Source organism: Loxodonta africana, chromosome 1, assembly GCF_030014295.1.
Source record: "Loxodonta africana isolate mLoxAfr1 chromosome 1, mLoxAfr1.hap2, whole genome shotgun sequence".
In the NCBI taxonomy this organism is placed as follows: Eukaryota; Metazoa; Chordata; class Mammalia; order Proboscidea; family Elephantidae; genus Loxodonta; species Loxodonta africana.
The window spans coordinates 218,258,905-218,271,856 of record NC_087342.1 but is presented as its reverse complement, the minus strand read 5'-3'; the positions used below and the strand labels follow the sequence as shown (position 1 = coordinate 218,271,856).

The following is a 12,952-nucleotide window of genomic DNA, read 5'->3' as shown; positions in this document are numbered from 1 at the left end:
TTTTTATTAAAAAGAAATTTAAGTTATTGTAATTTTTGGTTTACAGTGTAATATCAAGCATTTCCACCCAAGTGTGCCAATTCCTTGACTATTTTAGTGTTTACTATCCCTTGTGAATGAACAGAGGCCCTTTGAGCCTATAAGAAGCTGGGATACCAAACATAGCCTTCAGGAAGACACACTACCTACAGTTGTGGTGCTAGGCCAGCTCCCCTAAGTTAAGCTCTCTGAACCTTCCAGAAGCCGAATCTACTGGATCCAATGCTGTTCTAGGCTCCTGGGCAGGAGGACTGCCAATTATGCAGAGTTTTGCCAGATAGTGTGGTTATTTTATTAGATGGATGGATGTTTACAGATTCTAGTGTAAAACCACTGGGCCCAACCCAGTTTTCTACAAGCATTTGCAAAGGTAAAGTGGAATACATTACTAGTCACTGATTCTTATAGTTTTTTTTTTTTGGCTAAAAGCCTTTGTCCTCCCTTCTGTATATAATGTCTACAACAGTAGCACAAAGAATTTCTTTAAGCAGAAGTTAGCCCCAGTGGAGGTGACTTATGAAACCATTGGTTACCCTAAATTTTGTACCAAATAGGACATTTTATAGAAGGTGCATTTTGGCAAAAGTTTGATACAACCATAAATTACAAAGACTGAATTTAGTGGTTAGTCAAAGGAATACTGAGGAAAAAGAGGTGGAGGAGGGCTATCATTTTCATTAATGCCATTGATTAGAAGTGAAACACAAGATAGACTTTACTTGCAATTTTAATTTTAAATTTCAACCAAGATTTTCTAATATAGTTTAAGTCTACGATGCTACAATATAGCTTAATGCAATTTTATTTCCGAAATTCTTAATTTGGGGTAGCTCAAAATCAGTTGCTCACTGTGTTGAAGCAAATCAAGCTGAAATCTTCAACAAGCCAATGCCAAGATTCTTTCATTGTAGTGTGAGTTCAGGCATCTGCCTGTACATAGATATCATGCTAAGTACCCTGGTCTTAAGTAACCAACAAATAATTGTGTCCTTCTTTGATTTGGAATTTATAATAAATCATACTAATATTTTTATAGAATGTCTCCTTGGCAGTTGGTTCCTTTTATCGTTATATGGTATTTCTTTTTATTACTACTTTGCCTTATATTACATTTTGTCTCACATTAATATTGCTACATTAACTCTGTTTTGGTATTTAAATGGTGATTTCTCCCCATCTCATTATTTTCAATAGATGAACTTCTCTGGTTTTTAATAGAGGAATTTAATCATTGACTTTTACTGTGATTATGGACATGCTTAGATTTATTTCTGTACCTTAGTTCGTGTTTTCTGTTTGCTAACCTTTTCCTCTGCTTTTTTCTTCCCTTTTGCTGTCTTCTGTTGATTTATTAAAGCTTTTCACAGTACCTTCTCCTTTTCCTCTGCTGCTTTAGAATCTAAAAATTACATTTCTATTATTTTCATGATTGCCCTTGTATTTTTTTAACAGTCTAACATTTTTTTTTTTTTCAAATATATGGTTCTGATGGTTTAAAAGTTAAAAATTCTAGTAATGCAGTTTAAAATACTTTCATTACTTGGGAAGTTCTCAGGAGTGGCCCAGAATTGGAAAAATTAATTCATAAATGGATTTCAGAAAGATGTGTAGGTAGAAAAAGCACTTTAAAACTTTAACATTCATACTTGACTAATTTTTTTTCTAGCAAAGATTGAAGAAATTTGGCATTTCTATATTCCTTCCAAATATGGGAAAGATCTTAGCACCTTTAATTATCCATTAAGTGTCATCTACTCCATCTGATTAATATCTGGTTTTAATTTTGCCTTTTTTTTAACACACAAAATATTTTTAACACACTGTGATGATTAAGGTTGTGTGTCAACTTGGCTGAGCCATGATTCTCAGTGGTTTGGCAGCTATGATGTAGTTTGGTAGCTGTGTGATGATGTCATCATCTCCATAATGAGATCTGATGTAATGTAATCACCTCCATGACGGGATCTGCAGTGAGTAGCCAGTCAGTTGAAAGGGAATTTCCTTTGGGGTGTAATCTGCACCCAGTATAGGTGGACTTTCTGGCAAAGCTCAAGGGCTTTTGCTTCCTCTGGATCCTGCAGCTGGCTCCTGTTTATCTGACCTCCGGCTTTTGGAACTTGAACTAGCAGCTTACCTGCTGATTGGGATTTGTTGGCCTTTACAGCCTGTGTGCCAGAGGCCTGCTGTTTGACCTGCTGATCTTGGGTTTGCCAGCCCCTGCAGCTACATGAGTCAGGAGAAGCCTCCAGCCTGACCCACTGACTTGGGACTCACCAGCCTCTACAAATGTGTGAGCCATTTCCTTAATATAAATCTCTCTCTATATATATTTATATGCTTTACTAGTTTTGCTTTTCTAGAGAACCCAGCCTAAGACACACATCAGTATTTAATTCATTTTACTAACATATTTTAGTCAATAGCTGTGCTCAATGTTGCTTCTTTTACCCCACACCTTCCCAACTTTTCCCTGTAATTCATTCTTCAATAATCCTTTTAGTGATTTCAGTAAGTGGTAAACTCTATGTCTGATACTGTCTACGGAGTGATTGTTTAACTGGATATAAAACACAAAGTTGACAATTACTTTTCCTCAGTACACTGAAGATACTATTCTACCGTCAGCTAGCATCCACTGATGAGAAGTCTGCTATCTGTCTAATTATGGTTCTTTCATTGGTTATCTCCTTTTCTTTGACACCCTGCAGTTTCACTCTGAAGTGTTTAAGTATAAAATTTAACTTTGTTCAATCTCTTCAGTACACATGGGCACTTTTAAGCTGAAGACTCACATGTCCCATTTTAGAAAATTGTAATTTGTAATACCTTCAAATGTTGCTTCCCATTTCTCTATTCTTTTCTTCTGAAACTTCTATTGGATTACTATTGGGACTCCACAATACCTTTTCCATATCTCCTAACTCCCCTCTCTCTTTCTCCCCCTTCTTCCCTGTTTCCCTTCCTCCCTCTCATCTAGCCATCCATCTATCTATCTTCGTCTCTCTGAATTGCATTCTTGGTGAATTCTTCATCACTCCTTTCTACTTCGTTTTTTTTTTTTTTAACTCAATTCAGTTTAGAGTTATTCCATTTCTTAAATATTTATTTCAATGGCTATATTTTTCATTTTAAGACTTATAATTGATTCTTTTTTATATATATATCTTCATGCTTTTGCTTCATGTTTGCCTGTTTTTGTTTTATAATTTCCTGCTCCTTTTAAATGAAAGCTAGTCATCCTTTTATCTTTTCAAACATCTTAGGGATATATAGTTCAAAGCCTTTGTCAGATTATTCCTTAAAGCCATCTGGAGTGAATTCATTTTCCAATAGTTGATTTTGCTGGCTGTTCTTCTTGGTGTTAGCTGTTTTCATGTGCCTTGGAACATTTGGTGTGTAGGCTCATTTTGAGCAGGAGATTAATTTCTCTTTTTCTCCCTAATGGTTTTGTGGTTACTACCTGGGCCCTCAGTCCAGACCAGGTCTTAGCTGTAGTTCCTGTTCTGCTGGAGCAATGGGGATACTAGGTATCTTTTCACTAAGGTCTTGGTTACTTGGTTACCAAGTCGGCAATAGTTTAGTTCACTTGCTAGTTGTGAGACTGTGGCTTTGTTCCCCCACATCTCTAGGTTTACAGTAGATATAAAGCCATAGTTCCAGTCAGTAGGCCAGCAGCTGTTTCTTTCAGCCTCCTCTTCTTTAGGGTGGAGGGAGATATGGATCCACTCCAGGCCCTGTCTTAAAGCACTGAGCCTAGGTCTGGCACCCATCTTATAAGGGGTGCTTTGAGACCCCTTTGCCTTGCAAAAGCCCAACTCCAGACTGACACTGTCTGCTCCTGGACCAGTGCCCAGCCAGCTGGTGGCTTAACCATTGCTCACCACTCTGGTATTCTGTTCCATCCCTGGAAGTGCTCTTACTTTTTTAAAAATTATTGTTAAAAAAAAATATATATATATATATATACACACACACTTGCCAATTCAACATTTTTTACATGTACAATTCAATAACGTCAATTACATTAATCATGTTGTGTAATCATCCCCAGTATTCACTGCCAAGTTTTCCATCACCATAAACACACGCATCCTAAACAATGACCCCCTTTTCCTATTTTTTAACCCGACTAAGCCCTTTGGGCTTCCTATTTTGATATTTTATCTATCATTGCTGTGTTTTGGGGGCAGAGGAAGTGTGCAATTGCTGCACCTTTTTTTTTTTATTATTAAAAATAAAAATGTTTATAATCATTATCTTTAATAACTATATTTTTACCCTGGGGAATGCACAAGTATAGACATTGTTAGCTTCTTTAACATTTATTAAAAAGGTATACTAATGCAAAAGGTTAAGACTTCTCACTACAAAAATCTCTAAAGAACCATCACTGCGTTTGAATAAAGACTCTGGAGCCCTGAACAGAGATGTGTTGGGATGACCGGCCAGAATCAGGGGGTTTTCTCTCTTTTCAATTAGGCAACTGAAAATAGGAACTCTTTGGTGGGGATGAAGTAATAGGAAAGTCTAAATATTAGAAAAACAAAGGGAGGGAACAGAACAAATGCTGCTAAGTACACGCCTGAGGTGAAACGCAGCATAGATGGTCAGGCTGTAGCAGCTTCCAGGTGAAATCTTCATCGGTTTCTATTCTTCAGGTTTGTATTTTGCCAGTCATTTCCTTAGCTCCTTGATCAGGTCATTCTTCTTGGTAGGAATCTCTTTCATATTTCAGTAAGTGGCTGTTTGTTGGAATTTCTTTTCCAAATCCTTTTCAGCCAAGCTCAGCTGCTCTTGAACCAGGAGTAGGTCAGACTTGGCTGTTGCTACATTCTCCTCCAGGGACTTCTGGTTCTCTATCTTGTCACTGAGTGTCCTCTGAAACTCACTCTTTAAAGCAGCGGCCATGTTTTTTCTAACTCACTCGTGTTGGGCCTTTATAAAATCCTTTTGATTTCCTTGATCAAGCTGTAAATCTCTCAGCGCTCTTTCTAGTTTGGACTTCTCATCCAATGCATTTGTAGCCTGTATTTCATTGGTCTTCAGCTTTGACTTCAATTTCTCATTCTCTTCTTGAAGCCTCAGAATTTCCTTGTTTAGGAATTTTGCTATTCTGCTTTCATTAAGCAGAGCAAGTTTTGATTTTATGATTTCTAAAGCAGGCTTTTTGTCTGAAGATGTAAACTCTGTCTTTTCAAATTCTGCAACTTGTTCTAATAATTCTGTTTTCAGACATCAGAGATGTCTGTCTATAGCTTAAGATACCACTTCTCAGCTTGTGAAAAAAGCTGCTGCAGAAGTAACACACTGGTGTAGGCAGTGTTGATGAGCTCAGACTCCGCCTCACTGTGAACTGCAGCTTGTAATCCCCGCAGGACCTCAGAGACCTCATCAATGCTGAAGGTCTCCTCCCCGGCCTGCTCTCCTTGAGGTCTTGGAAGCAAGAGTCTACCGTTTTGTGTCTCAAGCCTCTTTTTGAACAAGCAAAATGCATATAATTAATAACTTCATATTAATGGTGGTCATTTAGGCCCAACTCTGCCATGGTGGCAGGCTGGAGTCACCAGCTTCCAGAAGTGGGATAGGCCAAAACCAGACTCACTGCACCTTCCGGATTAGAGGCCCAGTATGGGCCGTTCATGCGTGTCCTCCACAATGATGTTTGTCAGAAGAAACACTGAGGGCAGAAGCTGGGTGGCCTGGAGTCAGGGAACACAGCTTGCTAAGTCAGAGGGAAGAAAGGAGTTTGGCAAAATGTCAAAGCCATGCCAAAGAAAGGCCGCATATTTATTGAAATGTGATAATTCTTTCTTCATGAGTATGTTAGAGAATAGAGGGCCAGGCAGTTTAAATCAGACATCAAACTGTGATTCCTGAGGATTCTTCTTATAGACACTGTAAGACATCGTTACATAGTCGTTTTTGTTGTTACATGCTGTCGAGTTGATTCTGACTCATAGTGACCCCATATGACAGAGAGCTGACCCATAGGGTTTCCTAGGCCTTAATCTTTATGGGAACAGATCGCCAGGTCTTTCTCCCTTGGGGCTGCTGGGTGGATTTGCACTGCCAACCTAGTTAGCAGCTGAGTGCTTAACTGTTGTGCCACCTGGACTCCTTACTGTTATATCATAGTTGTGATAACTGGGTTGCTTTGAATCTTTTAATCGCTTCAAGTGTGCCACCAAAAATTCCAGTATTTGAAAGTATGCCATGAACACAAAAATGTTATCTTTGCTCTGTCTTACTAGTACTACATAGAGTCTAAACTCCCCAGAGAAAAGCCTCATGTCTCTTCTCTGTATTATGGTACCCACCCCATGCCAGGCAGGTGCTCTACTATAGCTCATAAAAGTAGTCTTTGAAGAAGATGATGAAATTTTAATTTGAATTGTGCTATTTTTTTTTTTAGGAAATCACCATGGGAATCCAGTGTCTGATAAAAGCTTTCAGATGATGGTACTGTTTTTCAATAAACATGAAAAATTCACCAGCAGGATGAAATCCAAAAGGCAAGCAGTAGTACATTTTAAACAAAAACTTGAAACGAAAGACATAAATGATACTGTAGATAGATGCACACATAAAAGTTCTTATAGACAAAGATACATCATTGTTGATGTTTTTATTTTTAGTAGACATCTACATGACTGAAATGCCATTAAGTGATCTATAACCCTGGCAAAGGTGCTTTCCAGATGTGGGCTCCATTTAGAGGAATAACGACTTGGGGGTTCTGTGTCTTGGTTTTCTGTGTTTCTAAGCTCCAAGACCCAGAAAAAGCTATCCTGCTTGGTCCTCAGTTGGGCATCAGCCACGAGAAGCTCTTGTGTGAGCCCTGAACTACTGCCGTGGTGAGCCAGGGACATGCCAGCCACTGTGGGTTCAGTGCTCCACTGCCTGGAGCATTCGGGCTGGCATGGGGGTGGTAACAGGCTTTGTCTGAAGGAGGCTATGCTGATTATATTTGGAAGTGTACCGATAAGGGGTGGCGCAAGTGGTTTGTGATTGGCTGCTAGGCTAAAGGCTGGTTGGTTCAAACACACCCAGCAGCTCCGAGGAAGAAAGGCTTGGTGTCTTAGTTATCTACTGCCACTATAACAGAGATACCACAGGTGAGTGGCTTTAACAAATAGAAATGTATTTTCTCACAGTTTAGGAGGCTAGAAGTCTAAGTTCTCTGTTGCATCTGGGGAACGTCCTTGTCTCTTTTTCAACTTCTATGTCTTGGTTCCTTGGAGATCTGATATGGTATGGCATCTATCTTTCCCCATCTCTGCTTGCTTGCTTCCTGCTTTATCTGTTCTTTTATATCTTGAAAGAGATTGATTTAAGACACACCCTACACTAATAATACCATATTAACATAACAAAGAAAACCCATCCCCATATGCGGCTATAACCACAGGTATAGGGGTTAGAATTTACAACACATATTTTTGGGGTACACAATTCAATCCATAATACTTAGCGAACTGCTTCCATAAAGATTACAGACAAGAAAATCCTATGGAGCCTTTCTACTCTAAGGCAGGGGCTGACTTGATGGCAGTTATCAACAGTCCATAGGACTACTTGTCCTTCTAATACTAATATTGAGATGCAGATGGAACTCTTCAAACAAGCAGGTTTATGAAGAGGTCCTCCCTCCCTTACCTAGTCACAGAGAAGACGGACAGGTCACTTTCTATAGGAGCAACAATGTAATATTGTTTGAATGGATTCCCAGTGATTCCTGTGGGGTCTACAATTTTACCATGCTAGATCCTAATATGGAAACCCTGGTGGCATAGTGGTTAAGTGCTACAGCTGCTAACCAAAAGGTTGGCAGTTCCAATCTACCAGGTGCTCCTTGGAAACTTTATGGGGCAGTTCTGCTCTGTCCTATAGGGTTGCTATGAGTTGGAATCAACTCGATGGCAACAGGTTTGGTTTTTTTGGTTTTAGATCCTAATATAACCAAGGAGATATACTTTAACTTTTGACTGCTCTCTATGTAATTGTTAGGTGCTGTCAAGTCGATTTTGACTTATAGCAACCCCATGTGACAGAACAGAACTGCCCCACAGGGTTTCCTAGACCACACACTTTACAGAAGCAGATCTCCAGGTCTTTCTCCTGCAGACTGCCAAATGGGTTTGGACCTCCAACCTTTTGGTTAGCAGCCAAACACTTAACCGCTGTGCCATCAGGGCTCCTTTCTCTATGTAATACCAGAAGGAAAAGATGCTTATAAAACATAGGCCAGAGATTAGAGGAATCATTGCAGACTTTACTTATAAGTTGAATTATGAAGTGCAGAGAAATGAGTTATTTACATGAAATCTGTTGTTTTCACCTGTTAAAAGAAACCCAAGCAGTAGGCCAAGGCCCAACATGGTTTAGTATTTCCTGGAGGCCTGCTGAGCAGAAAAACCAAGCTCCAACAGCTCTTCCCAACTAACGTGAAACTCTGTGAGCATGATGGCAGGAATTCCTGGGAAGCCAAGTATGTCCTTTAAGGGTTTCATACCACAAAAGTTATTTATGACCCCTTTTGGGCCATACAAGTTTTGAAAAGCCACAGCTTCATAGAATTTTGATGATTTTTGCCTTCTCAGCTGAAGAAGTTCAGTACGCCCTTTTCTTTCTTTTACATCCAATAGTCTCATAATTTTGGCTTAAGAGGCCAAAATAAACCACAAAAGTCACACTTCTGACCTCTGGTTATCCAGGGTATAAACAGCACGTTTGTGGATTTCTTAAGCCCAAAGCGTCTCCTTTCTGTGACCCCGTATTCCCAAATCAGAAGGCCGTTGAGGGCCCACAATAGGATTAGAAGAGAGATGTTGAAACTAAATAGTCGGAGTGATTATTTTAGATTTACTGAGAATTTCAGTTACTAAAGACTGTTTTCATGAATAAGAATTGTCTATGTGATGGAGGCTCACCATATTATTCCCTTTTATGCATATTTGAAATTTTCCATAATATATAGTAAAAAGCAAGAAAAAAATAAGAAAAACAAAAAAAATACATACACACACACAAAATACTATGAGTAGAGTTTAGACTCAAAGTCACATTTCTCATTTTCTTTTTCCCTAGGCCTCTTTTTTTATGGTTCATTTGTTCATTCATTCATCATTCAAATATTCATTGAGCACATTCGATTCATGGTGCATTGTGGTAAGAAGTGAGGATATACTGAAGAGTTCAGTAGACGTCAAACCCAAACTAAACCCATTGCCATCAAGTTGATTGCAACTCATAGTGATCCTATAGGACGGGGTAGAACTACCCCATAGGGCTTCCAAAGCTGTAGTCTCTACAGGAGCAGACTGCCATACTTTTCTCCCTAGGAATGGCTGCTGGGTTTGAACCACTAACCTTTTGGTTAGCAGCTGAGTGCTTAACCAGGGCTCCTTCCGTAGGCACAGCCTTGCTTTTATGCAGCTTCCCATCTCTAACACATGTATTCATATTCATGCATTCATTCATTCACACATTTATTCATTCATATTCTGTCTTTTTCTTACCACTTTATAGCTTCTTGGACTGTTTTCCAGTGGGTATGAGACCTTTATGAATCCTGAGACTTCTATCTTTATAATTTCCCATCCTAAATTTGTCAAGAGATCTCCGTTTCCAACTCTGTCCTTGGCCCTCCTCCCTGAATTCTTTCTGCTCTAGAATGACACATGACTACATAGAATACAAGAAAAAAAAAGCTACAAAATCAAGTCCTTTTATTATACCGGTATTTGGGATTTCTCTCACAGTTGCCTTATAGATATCCTCTCATATTTTTATTATGTGCAGCTCTGTTTTAGGGTACACTTAGCGAACCAATGTAAACCCAAATCCTGATCTTTTAAGGGCTCTCTTATAACAGCCTTTTTCTTTTGTTACCTTTTCCTTTCCCTTACTCACGTTCTCTCCTCTTTTGAGATTCATTAACTGCCCAGGGATCAGGCCAAGGCTCAATCAATACTGAGAAAAATGCAAATCACTCTAATAATTATTTCTTCATACTTAAGTAGAGTGTTGATTGAAACTAAAAGGTTTTAAAACACTTTCCCAGGTCTTCTTTAAAAAGTAAAGGCAAAGAAAAATATTTTATAATCTCAATTTAAAATATATCTTATGATAGTTGTACCAATGATGAAAAGATCAATTCCACTAAGTTGTGTAAACATGTTCGTCAATAAATATACAATGAACAAGTAAAAGAATCTATAGGAGGAAAAGCAGACCCTCCCTAGTGAAACACTGATTAAACATATGTGGGTGTGGGAGTTATTTTCCTCTCTCTCTTTGATGACAACTTACTAAGCCACATCATAAACAACTTGCTAAGCCACAATCAACTAGAATAGTTTTAGGGGTAACCAATTATTTTTAATGAGTAGGATCAGCTTTCGACACTCGAGGAATAACGTTCAATAAATGTAATGAGATACATAGCAGTCATTTAGCATTACCTTGGCTTGGCTCCCAGTGTCCACTGGGCACTGTGCTGTATACAATCCATTCCCGGCCTCCACCCCACAAATTCATGTTCTGGAGCAGGAGCCGCAAACCACAAAGCCCACAGGTGCCCATCAAGAACGTATATTCTTTGTCTCCAAGGGGCGGACGCCGCTCAGCTCTAGCAGATCACTGACAGGTCAGGTTGCCCAATCTCTTGATTTTTCAACGGAAGCCACTAATTTAGATTTTTGTGCATAACTCCTAATTTCTAAATGTTAGTACCAAAACAAAATGAAAATTTTGAGTGAAACAAAACATGTCTGCAGGTCAAATACAACCCACAAGCAACCAGTTTATACCCCACTGCCTTTAGTCAGAGAAATTTCAAATTTGGATATCCCAAGGAAAAATGGAAGATTTTTATAATTTGTTGTACTATGTTTCTGGCAAGACTAAAGTTAGTAAATAAAGGACAAGTGGGACTTATGAGGAGATTAGAACAGGCAGCTGTGGGATAGAGAAGAAAAAACTGAATTTATCATCAGAAGGTCTAGGGTTAACCAGCTGGATTACAAAGGGCAAGACAATTCACCTTTCTGAGTATTAGTTTCCTCACCTATAAGGATAGTGGTATATCTCTCAGAGGGTGGTGGTGAGGCTTGAAGGGATGTATTTGGAAGCATTTTGTAAACTACAAAGAGAATTGTACAGAGGCAAGGAATGAACAGACATTTGAATTTGGAACCAGTTGACTAAGGCCTAGGAAGGAGTTCGGTGACATAGGATAAAGTAGTCCTGGAAATGCAAGAATCTGATGATTCAGCTTGGCTCTGAAGGGAAAACTAGGCAGTTGAGAGAGACAAGGACAACCGGCTCCGAGAGAAAAGAGCTGTGTGGGGGACAGGAAGGAGAGCTGTGGTGTATGGGTAGCATAGTTTCCCTCATGAGAAAACTTCACTAGGGCTATAAAGACAACAATGAGACTCTTGACTGACTACGTGTCGAATGTCTGCCTGGTGGGTTATTTGTGGCAAATTTAAAATCACAGGTTGGCTTCCTACTCTTGGAATATTTTCAAACCACCAACCTCCCCACCCTTAGGTCAAAGAATGAAAATTCACTCCAATATTAGCCCAAGAAAAACAATCACGGGAGATCAAAATGCTGGAATACTTTCATTAATTCCAAGACTAAATATAGATGACTTTTTGGATTGTCAGATGTTTTTAATTATCAGCACCAACACTCGCTTTCATGAAAGTGGATAAATAAGCTGTCTTTTAATAATTTACAAACCTTTCACCAGGACAGTAGAAAATTTAACCAAGAGGTTGTTACTGTTAATGTGCTCAGCTGCAAACCAAAAGTTGGTGGTTCAGGTCCATTCAAAGATGCCTCTGAAGAAAGGCCTGAGGATCTACTTCTGAGAAATCAGCGATTGAAAACTCTATGGGGCACAATTCTACTCTGCCACACACAGGGTCACCTCCCAGTTTTTTAACTTTTAGCATTAAGGGATAGGTAGTTCTTCAAAGTATACTAAGCCTAAGGATCCTGATCTGATTTAAAAAATAGAGAAAGAAAAGGGAAGTTGTTGACATTATACGTATATGTATATATTCTCAACAAGACTAACCAAAACTTCAGGAAGACCCAGGGAGAATTCTCGACAGTCCAAGTCCACTAGGCTGACCATGCACAAGATCTTCCCACATCCACCTTGGGCCATTCTCCTCTAGAAAATTCTAGATTTAGCAGGAGACATGTGCTGCTCAGTCTCATAGAAGGCTGAGAAAATCATTCTTCTTATTCCACTTTCTTGCCTGAGACTTATTAGGTCTAGAAATCTACCTTATTTACATTTGGGAATTAAGATGTTAATTTACCTATCAACAAATTCATTAAAAAACAAATATTAACCGAAACCCGGACACCAATGTTTAATCCAGCAGTTTTCACAGTAGCCAAAAGGTGGAAACAACCTAAATGTCCATCGGCAGATGAAAGGACAAATGAAATGTAGTATATACGTACAATGAAGTATTACTCAGGTATAAAAAGAAACGAAGTCCTGATACATGCCACAACATGCATGAACCTTGAAAACATTATGCTGAGTCAGTCCCCAAAGGGCAAGTATTGTATGATCTCACTTATGCTGGAAAGTATATAGAAATCAAAGCTTATTAGTGGTTATCATGGGTGGGAGGGACGAGGAAAGGGGGAGTTTTGGCTTAGGGGACACTCAGTTTATGTTAATGGTGGTGGAAAATTTCAGAAAAGAAAAATGAAAACAGTTACACAACACGAAGAATGTAATCGATGTCACTGAATTATACATGTAAAAACTGTTGAATTGACAAATGTTTTATTTATATTTTTACCACAATAAGAAAAAAAAACAGAAACAGAAACAAATGTCACCCCTTGGTACTTCAGCTTGGCAGTGGGGGGATACGTG

The 12,952-nt window shown here is 39.0% G+C and overlaps 1 protein-coding gene and 1 pseudogene across 1 annotated transcript in view; both read right to left on the bottom strand.

Moving 5' to 3' along the window:
- The window catches only part of UST (uronyl 2-sulfotransferase), a 366,657-nt gene that overhangs the window by 79,907 nt on the left and 273,798 nt on the right, over positions 1–12,952 (bottom strand). The window lies entirely within an intron of this gene.
- On the bottom strand, positions 4,436–12,414 carry LOC135232546 (leucine zipper transcription factor-like protein 1; annotated as a pseudogene).